Raw genomic sequence first — 9,846 nt, forward strand, 5'->3', positions numbered from 1 at the left:
TTTTTACTGAACTGAAAATATTTTTTACCAAACTAAAATTATTTTTATTGATTAAAACTTATTTTTAATGATTCTCTAATATTTTTTTTAAATAAATTAAATAACAATGTATTTTTTTATGCGGTTAGCTACACCATCTGGCCGGACAAATAAACCCTATAAAACTGACAGAGTAACCCTTGTAATACTAACTGAGTAACCTCTAACATTGACTAAGTAATCCTTATCTATATCACTGATTGAGTAACCACTAATCCACTATAATTTAATACTGACCAAGTAACTCGTATAGCACTAACGAAGTAAATCTTGTAATAGTCGGTGACACGGTTTGACCAGCTAAGTATAAAAGTTTGTGATTAAATATATTATAAATGGATCTTATTTTAAAGAACTTTTTAAAGCGAATTTGATGATGGAAATAGAATTGAGTTATAGGATATTTATTAAAAGTTATGATTAATTTTATATATATGAAATATTAGAATTCTATGGATAATAAAACTCTATACAATAATTGTACCTTAAAAAGTCTATCAAAAAATCGATTACTTAGCATCATATGTGTCACAATAATACTTATTTATTTCCTACGTGGCGCGACACTTAGCGAAAAACTGGAATGCTAAGTGTCGCTGACTTATGGCCTTGATGCGAGACCGACTTTATATATTAGTGATATGATTATAAGACAATATTGGTATGATTTATATCAGGCCCGGCTTTGGACCGGTTTTTCCTCACCCACAGAATAATGCCCCCAAAAGTTAGGGGCCCATACTTTTTAAAAAAAAAAAATCTCAACCTTACCATTCACCTTCTTCCCCGTAAATAACCACCATTTCCAAACGAAAACCCAAAAATTCATCCTAAATCTTTGACTTTGTTTTTTAATTTCCAAAACAAAATTAAATTCCCCCAATAATTATCTCTTCTAAATGGATAATTTGCCTAATTATCTCCAATTCACTTAATTCTTCTACTATTTTTTAGGCAAAATTGAAGGAGCAATTTATAATCAATCTATCGAAATCAATTCTGATGTTGATTCAATTGATATCAACGAAAAAATATTTATTTATATCAATTCCAAGATCAAGCAATACCCACAAAAAAATTACAGTCTTTAGTTTTTTTTTCAATTTTAACTCATTTCAAAAGCACTCAAATTTTTTTGTTCAGTGGATATGTGGTGTCTGGAGTGTAGAGGTTAATTAAGTAACAGGTTGTATTTATTTATTTATTTATTTTATTTTATTTTATTTTTGCATAATTTTTTTATTTCTCAAATATAAATTGTTGTTTGTTAATTATGCCTCCTAAAATTAGGAAATATGATTCTGGTTGTGAAAAACGTATAAAAAAAAAAAGAATTGAAGATTGACTCAATCTCAAAGGGGAGCTCTTGATAAGTTCATTATTGTAAAAGAACCTTCAGTGGAAAATAATTTAAATAAAAAGTTTTTGTTTGTTGTTTTATTAAATTATTATTAAACTTAGTAATATGAATATTTTAGCTTTATAACTAGTTTAGTTCCCATGCAATGCACGGTTTTAAACAAAACACATTGTAAGATTTGGTTATAATACGGTGAAAGAATGTTTCTAATGTATTAGTAAGCTTGGTAAGTAATTTCTACTGTAAGCATATTACTTATAAAATATACAAAAAAAAAAAAAGTCATGATGAACATTTTTGAACATTGAAATATTAATATACCTATATTAAAAAAAAAAAGGCACTTGGTGGGGACAAAAGATAAAGCATATGAAAGGTTTATTAGATAAAAAAACAAAGGTAAAAGTAAAAAAAAAATAATAATAATGACATTATCATAGCAAATTGGCGGGAAAAAAATTTATGTCAAAGTGACACGTGTACAATTTGAAGAAGGGATGATGTCAACAACATTTTGTTTTATTATTAGTTAATAGATTTGTAGTACTGCACTAAAAAAAAAGTCATTTTATAATAATAATATTTTTAACCTTTTAAAAATAATTCTTTAAAAATTTAAGAGTCCAATTTTTATAGTTAGAACAGGGCCACCAAATTACCGGAGACGGCCCTGATTTATATAGCCCGTAAACCTTATAAATTGAAAATGTGTCTTCTCTTATATGGAGTACCTATGTGAGACATTAACGCATGACATACATCATGGAACATTAACTTAAGAAGCTTCGGCAATCCCTAGCCTTTACCTGAGAGGTCTCTTATAATAAACCGTACCTTACTTCCTTTCTCCATCGGTAGAAGCTTCACCACCTTCATAGTAGGATTCACACTTTCTGAGTTTCTCGGTTCTATTCATATGCCTTTTACACGATTTGAGTTTTTGTTGAGAATTTTACACGATTTTTAAAAGGAAAAATTGTTAAAAAAAGCATACGACCTTTGATTGGTCTTCTATAAATAAAAATGATCTTTTATTTGATTATCCTAAAATGATACTCCATACCACTTTTGAAAGACATTTGCCTTTTGGCGATTTGTTTAACATGTTAGGTGTGACACAGTGCTGTTTGATTGGTTAGTTTCTTTTAACAATTCAATTTTATTAAAAAATTAATTTTAATTTAGGAAATTCTCAATGATGCTCTCGAGGGTTTTTTTTTTTCCTAAATGGTAAACAGCAAAAAAACAAATTATCTTTGGTAATCATGAAATTGTTATATAAAGTTATTTAAACATAACATTAATGATAGTTTTTTTTTAATTAAAAGTTAACTATGGTTAGGTTTTTAATTTTTAACAATTAAATAAATTGAAAAAAGTCAGCCACCACCAACTGCCAACCTTCCTCCCTACCACAGTCTTCTCTGCCACCGTCGACGCCACATCCGCCGGCACCCAGACCTAGACCCTACCCTCGCCGGCGCACCGACCTTCCCAGCTGTCGTCCCTCCCCCTAAACCACCACCCCATCCCTGAAACCCCCTCCTTCTCTCACCGAAACCCCATTAAAACCTTTCCCCCAATTCAAAAACCCCAACCGCTCCAACCCGCTGCCTCCATCTATGCCTAGCCCCGATCCGACGATCCCCCTCCCCCCCCGGCGCCGGTCGCGCCCAGACCTCCTGGCGCCGGCGCCCCTTGCCCTTGAAGCTAGCCCACCAGCGCGCCTCCCTATCCTCACGAAACCCTCCAAAAACCATCTCCGACCCTCGAAAACCCCAATCGAAATCCTAGCCATGGCGGGGGAGGTCCGGTTAGGGTTTTATTAAGGATGGGGTGATGGTTTTAGGGGAATTCGTGGGGGAGGGATGGGGGTTTTAGGGATGGGAGACGCGATAGGGGAGGGGGTGGTGGGTCGAGGGATGGCGCGTGGGGTGTCTGGCTGGTGGGTTGGTGGGGGATAGGTGGCGTTTTTTTTTTTTAAAAAAAATAATTTAATTATAAAAAAAATAAAATAAAACTAACCCTAGTTAAAGATTTTATCCTAAAATATATCATTAATGCTATTGTTAATATATATTAAGAATTTAGGATTACCAAATATAATTGGAAATTTTGTTGCTCACAATTGAGAAAAATAAAAAGTTGATGAGCACCATTGAAAATTTCCCTTTTAATTTTAACTAACATATTAACCCTTGATTATCTATATTCAAACCTATATTAACCCATGACACGTGAATCAAGGCATTTCTTGCCGCACTAACCAATGGGTTTAGTTTTTTTTTTTTTTTTTTTTTTTTTTTTTTGACATCAAATTAGAATCTTAAAGACCATTGATCTGACCACCGTAACCTTAATTGAATAATTTTCTCGACACGTAAATTGAGACAATTTTCAAGCTCTCAAAACAAGACATTAGTTATGAATTTTTTTTTTTTTATTTTTTTTATTTTTTTTTCAATTTAGACCTTAAATTTGACCCTGAAGTATTAAAATGTTCCCTAGCTAAAACCTTACTGATTAATTTTAATTTTTTGGCACGTACATTGAGACGGTTTCACACCATGGATTAATCAAGGGTTAAATAAGGTTAATGTTAATAATTGTTCCATAAGATTTTAATTCAAGAGAAGTATGGAGTATTTTGTACTATATTTCTTGGAGTAATATTAAATTAGGAAACATTAATAAGAATATTATGACATTTGTTCGGTTTGCCATAAATAAAACCACCTTTTGATAATCCTCCAATAAAACGACCTTTGCACATGATCTTCCAAAAATAGGATAAAAAAACCGGTAACTTGTTTAATAGGTTAGGGTAGGACACGCGTCACATTATGATTGGTTAGATTTTTTTTATTTCAATTTTAATATATTTCTCTTAAAAAAAATAATTTTATTATAAAAAATTTAATTAAAAAAAAAATCCTTCACTTCCAACCACCTTCACTGTACAACCTACCACCACCCTCCCCCTCCTTTTAGCCACTTCTTCCCCTCCCACCCTCTAATTCCAAAAGCTTACCCCTTTCCCCTCCAAATTCCGACCACTACACCGCTTCCCCACCCAAATCCAACAACCCTACATTTCCCTCCAAAATCCGACCACCGCATCCCCTTCCCATCAAATATCCGACCACTGCACCCCCTTCTCCTCTCAAATTTGACCACCCTACCCCTTTCCCTCCAAAATCCGACGAGTGGATTTGCGGAAGATGGTGAAGCCGAAGGTGGAGGTGGTGAGGAGAGAGAAAGTGAGGTCGCACGGAAGGTGGTGGGGGTGAGCGGAGAGTGTGTCGGAGGGAGGAAAGAGAATGTGGCAGCGACGGTGGTTGACGACGGTGGAGGATTTCGTCTGGGATTTCCCATTGACGATGGTTGGCGTCGATGATTTGATTGTAGGGATAGGTGGAGGGTTTACGGGGTGCGGGCTGTGGGGGGATTTTTTTTTAAAAATAAATTAAAATCAATTTATTTATTAAAATCATTTTTTATAAAATAAGAAAATTGTAAAAAAAAACAAAAAAAAAACTAGCCAAATACAAAGGGACAAGTGCCATACTAACCCATTATGCCAGTTACCAACCGGTTTCGCCCCATTTATGGAAGATTATGTGCAAAGATTTTTTTTATTGGGGAATCATCAAAAGGTGGTTTTATTTATGGCAGATCGGACAAAGGTCATAATATTCCTGCCAATTTTTCCTAAACTATTTGTTTTACATAAGTGAAAATCATTTTAAAAAGAATTTACTTAAAATATTGTATATGAGAATTATTTACTGTGTACTAGCTTTGTCCTTACAACTTGTTTGTTTGGAGGGATAGAAGAGGAGGGATGAGGATAAAAGAGGAGGGATTTGACTAGTCTTTTGTTTGTTTAGAGGCCAGGGATGGGGATAGGGAGGGAGGTTGGGATGGGGATAGAAAAGGGGTTTGGGTGGGGGGGGGGGTTATTGGGGATGGAGATTAAATTAAAAGGGTAAAAGATGATTCTACCCCTTAATGAAAGAGAAAGTAGAATAGAGTAAAAAAAAGGATAGTAAGAATAGTTATGTATTTTTATTAGTTATCCCAATTTGATCCCAACTCATACTAAACAATGGAATATATTATTTTTACTCTTATCCGATCCCACTTAGTCTCATCCCTCATAACAAACACCCCGTTAATGTTTGTGACGATTATTATCTCGACATGATGTGTAGGGGTAGCAAAAATATGCCCTTTTGTATGCATGACTAGCATGAGGCGTTAGGGGGTAAAAGTGTAAAAAAAATATATCATCGCAAAAATAGGTGTGTTTTCTTGTTTACTCTTCCTAGTCATTCCTTGAAATATAATTTTTATGTGTAAGTGTAAACACAGATAAATATAGGAACGAACTTATTGGAGAAAGTGTGATGAATAAAAAAGAACACGGTAGTAAATAACTAATTTAATAGCTACATACTAATCGTTGTATTAATTCAAATTCTGTTTGCTCGTTAATTTCTTATTGTCAAAGAAACTTTAGTAGCATACCATAATAGACAAAAAAAGAAGTTGTATTCTCTATTGAAAATGTTACAAGCTCCTCAGGCTTGCGATCCCTATTGATATTATCCTATTTCTTATTATTGATTAAACAAAAGTCATTTCTAAAATTAAAGCACAGACACTTTAAAAGCTACAGAGTAGTAATTTAATATATTATACTTGTAAATAACAATTACAGAAATCTCATAATATAATGCATGCATGTTTTCAAATAAACAAGAACAACAAAGAGAAAATCGGAGCAATATGTATAAATGTCATCAAATCATCTTTTCATAAACATACTCCATAATTCATACCAACTTACATGCAACTATGCAAGAGTGTAATACCTACTATGCGGGTGGTGAAGCTTCTAAACCTAAACTATTGTGACGTTGAGATGGGCCGGATGGGGGAGGAAGTGATCCTTTGGGCTTCATGCTCGAAAACACGGTCATCGAAAGCTCATCCTTTGGGCCGGGCTTCATGACTTTGAAAACACTATTGGTAATTTGCCTTGATCCATAAGCAATCTCAAGTGATAAAGAAGTACAGTATATAAGAAGTAGCAATACCTTTAACATGTAAAATAAAGAACTTCCTATTCTCATATCTCCAAAATGGTTGGTTTATTTGCATGTATAAATATCAACGTGCCTTAAGCTAATGGGCGCGCATGACCTAAAATCTAGCTTGGAGAGATAGGAGGAATTAAATAAACTAGTATATATTTTTATAGCAATATGGTGTGAAGTTGAAGAATGGAATACTTTGTTACAATATATAGAGATGAAAGGAATCGATTGATGATAATAAATCTCTCTCTAAGATGGATGGGTAACATGCTGACACGATTTAGTCTTATGAATAATTTTTCATATTTTTGAGATATGGTATATATAAGGGTGTTTTGAGTTTTTCAGTTAAAGCTTAAAACTATAGTATTATATTTAAAATGAAAAAAAAACTCGAGACTGAATAATTTTACACATTTCAGGAGTTATCATAGATGATAGCTCCCAGATGATAGATTGTAGCATATGGTGGGGTTGGGAGCATTTATGTTGGGCAAGGGAAATAAATGCAAGGTTCACAAACATAGTATATTTTCATGTGTGTGGGGGTTGAAAAGATTTGGTGGCTCCAAAATTTGTTAGTATGGGTTAGTGGGGGCTATTAAATGCGACGACGAGTATTTGTTTTGTTATAGTACTAGATGTGAAGATTATAATAATATGAAACTTTTTTTGGTTAATAAAAAACTTTATAGTACTAGATGATATGAAGATTATAATAATAATATGAAAACATAGTACATACTAATTAAGAGAAATATTGCATGTGATAGAAATAGCTAGGTAGTGGGATTTATATGTTCAATTATGGAAATTTTTAATAGAGTCGGTTGAAATTAAGGAATCATTAGATAAATGTATAATCAATAAATCACTTTATTCGTGTGTGAAATCAGTAAAGTTAGTGCAAATTAGTATGTTACACGATATACTATTATTAGTATAACAATCATAACAATTTTTTATTTAGGATTGGACGTATGAGTGGAAGTTGATTTGTCCTATGAGTAAATTTGTATTAATATAATTTTCGACTCTTAGGTTGAAGTCTTGAGGGTAAAGAAGTTGATTATCAATGCCTAATAGTGGATCAATTATCATCTTTTTAATCATGTGCGTTTTAGTGTAGTGCATACCTACACGCCTACGCATCATCTTTTGTTAAAATTGTAATACTCTTGTTGTTTCATAAATATATTTATATTTACTTTTTATGTGGTAGAAAAAAAAAAGATATTAAATTTTTAAATTTTGAAAATCTATAATAAATTATACTTCTGTTATAAGAATAAATTAGCACGTGATAAGATTTCTTATCTAATGTTTATGTAATCCATTTTATTCAAATTCATAATTCTTACTTTGATGAAACTAGATGAATTAAAGATCAAAGATGTGCTTGTGCGTAGGAGTTGAAGCCATGTAATATATAAACAGAGGGAACAATAATTATATTGACTATTATTTAGAACTGCAAATATTTGTCTATATATATATATATATTTTTTTTTTTTTTTTAATGGAAATATTTGTCTATCTTGATTTCTTTTAATATCAAGTTTCATATATAAAGCATAAGCTAAGTATGTATTACCTCATATTTTAAATTTCCTAACATTTTACTTTCTCATGTTTGCAAATTTATAACTTTGTTCGTTAATATCTCGAGTTAACAAAACTAACATAATTACACATAAATAAATATATATAAATTTTTCGTCGTGTATAAATTTCAAACGATGATCAAGAAGTTATTCTGTTTTGTAGTTAGGCAAGGTTGTTGAAGAAGTGTGTATTAATTGCCGACTATGATCAATATAGGTAGTGTTCTATCAAAGTCCTGCGACAGGAAATCTTGTCGCTTGGAAGAGACCATTATTGTAGATTATGGTGCTTTTTCGTTGAGGAAATATGCAACTGCTTTGGTCGGCAGTTATGTAGGGTCATCTTTTGTTGATTCTTGCACAATGTTCCTATTTTGATTATCACATTTACCATTTCATTTGATAAGGTATATCATATTTAGTTGACTAGTTATCAAAGATTGTAAGAAAGGTTTCTTATTGTTAAATTTTGAATAATTGTTGTTTTGTAGGAAAAACAATAGCAGAAAACAACCTCTCTACCATCCCATAATCTTATATAGTCTTACTAATTTAAGTACCGTGCAACGCACGGTTAGTTAACCTAATTATGAATTACTATATTAATTTAACAATAATTTTAAAAAAAAAAACAATAATTTTAATTGAAACAAATACTTGAATTTCTTTTCACAAAAAAAAAAAAAAAAAAAAAAAAACTAACTTAAATTTTATGTTATATCGATATTAAAAGTTACTCGTATTGATCATTAAACATTTAAAAAAAAAAAGCAAATTTCATGATTGTAGGATTTTATACATAAGAATGAAAGTTTATGTTAGTTATAACCGGAGCAATGTACTTATATACGCCATAAGTCCCTATTTTGTTGGCATGTTTTGACCGGCACAATATTTTATCGCATACTTTGACAGGCACAAGTGTTTTATACGGTTAGTTAACCTAATTATGAATTACTATGTTAATTTAACAATAATTTAAAAAAAAACAATAATTTTAATTGAAACAAATACTTGAATTTCTTTTCAAAAAAAAAAAAAAAAAACTAACTTAAATTTTATGTTGTATTGATATTAAAAGTTACTCGTATTGATCATTAAACATTTAAAAAAAAATGCAAATTTCATGATTGTAGGATTTTATACATAAGAATGAAAGTTTATGTTAGTTATAACCGGAGCAATGTACTTATATACGCCATAAGTCCCTATTTTGTTGGCATGTTTTGACCGGCACAATATTTTATGGCATACTTTGACAGGCACAAGTGTTTTATACAAATTTAAGTGACTTATTTTTTGTGGCAATTAATAATTAAGGTGTTTATTTATTTAATTTTTTTTTGTATTTATATTATTGAATTGTAGTGTAATTAGTATAAATAAATCAACAAATATATAATAAAAGTTAAAGTGTTAATCCTGGTTGGAGCAAAAAAAACTTTCAAAGGAAAAAATACAATGTAGAATGATATGGAGTACGGGAGTAGTACATTATTCTAATAATATTACCATATATACGTAGTATATGTTTGTTTATTATAGAAACATACCTATTATAAAATATATGAAAGATATGTTAAGATATTTTCATTGAATGCATATAGAATATACTTTAGAATATAGTTGTCAACTTGAAAGTTAGATATTATAGGATATATAAATTAATATGCATGAAAATTTGAAGGAAAAAAAAAAAGGAAAGTGAAAGTGGCGGGAAATTTTTTAATGAGAACATGAC

The sequence above is a fragment of the Chenopodium quinoa genome, unplaced genomic scaffold, assembly GCF_001683475.1.
Source record: "Chenopodium quinoa cultivar QQ74 unplaced genomic scaffold, ASM168347v1, whole genome shotgun sequence".
NCBI classification, from domain to species: Eukaryota; Viridiplantae; Streptophyta; class Magnoliopsida; order Caryophyllales; family Amaranthaceae; genus Chenopodium; species Chenopodium quinoa.